The sequence below is a fragment of the Botryllus schlosseri genome, chromosome 3, assembly GCF_051294905.1.
Source record: "Botryllus schlosseri isolate E-star chromosome 3, Bs_hap1, whole genome shotgun sequence".
Taxonomy (NCBI): Eukaryota; Metazoa; Chordata; class Ascidiacea; order Stolidobranchia; family Styelidae; genus Botryllus; species Botryllus schlosseri.
The window spans coordinates 8,190,822-8,194,794 of record NC_137238.1 but is presented as its reverse complement, the minus strand read 5'-3'; the positions used below and the strand labels follow the sequence as shown (position 1 = coordinate 8,194,794).

General features: G+C 41.1%; 1 long non-coding RNA gene across 1 annotated transcript; it reads right to left on the bottom strand.

Annotated features, from left to right (window-relative positions):
- Nucleotides 1-477: 477 nt before the first annotated feature.
- Nucleotides 478-3,443, bottom strand: LOC145435713 (uncharacterized). The gene is made up of 2 exons (XR_013913970.1): nt 2,697-3,443; nt 478-1,137 (listed from the first exon to the last, which is right to left on the bottom strand). It is a non-coding gene; the product is annotated as an uncharacterized LOC145435713 (long non-coding RNA).
- Nucleotides 3,444-3,973: the final 530 nt, after the last annotated feature.

Genomic DNA, 3,973 nt, shown 5'->3' with positions numbered 1-3,973 from the left:
TAGATATATGATTCTTGATTGTATCAATGTGAGGCGTGATGCTATGTAACAGTCACTGGATTAATGGCTTTTCCCTATACAAGAATAATATATTGCTCGGAGTGCAGTAGTCAACGCAGATGAATATAAATTGTGATCTAATATAGCCGCGGGTGTAATCATCCCCGTTCCGCATCCACACCAGTTTCGTTGCTAGCACCGACTAGCATCGCCATAGAAACTGCTTTACCGTCTGCGAAGTAACACGTGCTAATGATAACAATATATCTCGTCGTAATTCTCGGCCTACGGACCATGTGACCTCAATCAGCTTTCCATACCTTCGTAAGTTTGTAGCAATTCCATAAATGATTGTAATCACCCTATCATCGTCACCAGAAACGCATAGTTGAAAACGTGTGATATCAACCCAGCGTACGTTTAACAATAAATTCAACTGAAGTAGCTCATGTCATCCGCTCATACCATGCAGCAGTGTTGATTGAAAAATCGAGCTGGTTTATTCGTCATCACATACAAGGATAAAATGACTCTGCAAAGCTAACATAAACAAATATTGATGATCAGGCTGAAATGTGGCGATATAGGATTGGAAAGCAGCCAAGTGCAAATAGTTAATTAGTTGACTTGTTTGGCATTTCATAACGTCACAATGCTGCGACAGGAGAATGTCAAATCAAACAGCTATCAAACATATTGTGGTATCAGCTATAAATACTCAGAGTGTCGGATTCGCATGAAGCGCCTGTTACAAGGCTCAGTATAGGCTTCAAACCCACAATGCTACATTATATGCGTTATATTAATACTTTCCATGGGTACAGATATTTTAGTTTCCTTATATTAAAACAAGGTAAGAAGCAGTCTGATTCGGGTATCGATTACGGCCCCCGTCTGTTCAAGTCAAGGCAAGGGCAACATTACATATATTGAATGACTGATGTTGAAGTGATCAGAGGGTATAACGTCATCACCGTTGCTCATTATGGCAGACTAGGGAGTGATATTCACATTTGCGTCTGGTTATAATGAAGCCTCCGCAGGCACCTATCGGTCACGCATTGAACAGAATTGCGTGACGGCAAATTCATTGGAGTGTCTTCCCAGCTACCTTAACGTCTCGATTGTTTGCAGTGGCTGAAAAACAAGGCAGCGATGTAATGCCAAATTGTTAACTACATGCAAAGTACACACGTTTGGAGATGATACACAACTCCAGTAAATTGCAAAACAAAAATGCAACATGATAAGTTGCCTCATCAAGATTGAGCTTTACAATAGGTCACACACTGAATTTTACAACGAATCAATAAAACGAAAAGGCAGATGTTATCGTAACTATATGCTCCCTCACACAGCGTTTAAATACGATTTATCAATATCAATATTTATCAGTATCTAGTTGAATTATTTGAAATTAATCGGGAAACAATATAAAGTTAACGTTACGCGATCAAAATATTCTCAGATATATTGAGCGGGCAGTCAACATTTTACTAATTGAGTTATGTGAACACGTTATCAAGGAGGATTCTGAATCCGTTGCTACTCACATAGACGTTTAAAAATGTATCAGAAAGCGCGTTACGTAGTGAAAATCTATTACGACATGAATTGAATTAGTGAGGGAAAGATCATAGGCCGCAGTATCCGTTTGGCGACTGTCCTGTCCAGTATTTACTAGGGATGGTGTGAACGTGAGGTTCACGTTCGTGTTCTGTGTGTGAACCTCGGAAAATTTGAGGTTCGCGTTCACAACAGAACCTTGGTAGGTTCTGCATTGTGAACCTTTTTCATATATTGCAATTTTCACTTCATTATAACATCTTTGGTTCAAATTTATTGACTTTCAACTGCGGACCACTCAATGCATGGGGCTGGCAGCATAAACATTCAACACTAAACGAGCATGCCCTTGACAATCTCAAAAATTTACTTGTATTGTTACAAAAGTGTGCCCGAAATATCCAGCCTTCCGTTTGTGCATATTTAGTGTCTCTGTGCTGTGAGCTTGACCCGCAATCACATGACATCAAGAGCGAAATACACTGTATTTTGTCAGCAAATGATCCTTATTCAACCGATCAATGAGATTGATATCGTCTTCTGATGTAAAAATCTAGCAGGCGTGCGAGGTCAATCTTGACTACATATGTATACTGTATCATAAAAACCAAATCCGTGCGACTGGGGTGTTGGCTATACTGCTGTATAACTTGTTAATCGGTAGCAAGTATATAGAAACCCATTTTACACTCTGCTCAATATCCATGTGGCAATACTCAGACGCCGAATACATTGTCCGATCAGGTCGAAATTGTTGGCAAAGCGACGCAAGATACTGATTTTATGGGATTATTATATCATTTGATTGCCGCAGTTGATACATTTGGCGACGTTTAAAACGTCAATATGTACTTGAGTACTGAGCTATTATGTGGCCCAGAGTCGTCGCTCGGTATCGTGTACAGTAGATTAATAGAGGCAATCACCTAATAGAAATATGGGGTTTGAATTGCAATATGACGTCAGGTGACGTCATGAGGTTCACGTTCGTGTTCACACAGAACCTTTCAAAAAAGTTCACGTTCACACGAACCTGAACCTTTCAGAGGTTCACACCATCCCTAGTATTTACCCGTTCGTGTGAAATATAACACAACAGAAGAGAAATGCGTTCTATATTCAATACTCACTTTTTGTCATGGAAATGGAGTCGGCGTGGCGATCCAAATTTATACGCTATTGTACGCAGAATTCAGCAGCTATGTGGAATACTCTTCAATACGCAGAACGAATCGTTCGATGAAAACACTGATTGGAAGTAACTCATTCACGCATGTTTGCATCTTAAACTTTTCTTATAAGATTCGTGTTTATAGGATTCATGCTAATATACTTGTCATGAAACTTTAGGGCCATGAGGTGCTAATACATCTTCTGCATCATTCTACATCATCTGCTAGTCCATCGTCCAAAGTAACGTCCATTTACAATAACCTGCTAATACGCTGAAACTAATCTTTCAATCACTCGGTGACAGCGGACATGAGACCTTACCAGTTGATGGCACGCAATTGGTCGCGCGTACGTATACAATACTAAAGTCATCGACCTAATTCAACATTGTGAATTGTGCCTATCTCTGTAAGAAAGGCGGCATGTTGAATTTTTTGTGATAAAAGTAGGCTATTCCTAAGCTACTGATCGATCTGTATATTCTGCGAATTCGGTAGCCTTTGGGAGACAAAAACCGACTTTTCAAACGCCAATACCGGGCCAACCCCGGGTCCCAAGCCGTTGAATCGGATATCATCGCGTTCAGTTCGACGAGAGGAAAACGGGGATAACTCTGTCGAACCCCTAAGACCAGCGGTTGTCGATCGGTATTTCGATCTCTGTTCTGATACCGACCGAACGAAAAACCAATTGCGTAACCCGTATTGTCGCACCATCACGGGTTTTTGTAAGAAAACTTTTTTCTACGCGTCCCAGCCCCATTTCCCGGGCATCGTTGGAATTGTAATCGAATTACGCGTCTGCCGGTACCAAATTTATCCGGCTACGATACTCGGTTGGCGAGAAATCGGTGATTAAAAAAACTGTGAAAAAAGCGCTATACGCTGTTTTTTGAAGGCCGATCCCGAGTCGGCTGAAAGTCCGATACGATCGTATCGGGTATCGGTCTACGCGGGGCCCGAAGACGAACGCAGCGGTACCTCGTATGGCCCAGTGGTGTGAACGACCGAGACGGAACCTCGGATAGCCCGCCTATGAAAAACGTGAACTTCTCGGATGATCCACCGATCCAGGATAATCCGAGGATTATAATCGAAAAACTCACATAACTCCGCTTCTACTGGTCGGAATTGAGTCAAATTTGTTTTGCATCGTCTTTGAAAACAGCTCAACAATTTCATGGGGTTGGCAGTAAAATTTGATTTTTTTAAAATTTTACCCAATAAATTAAAAA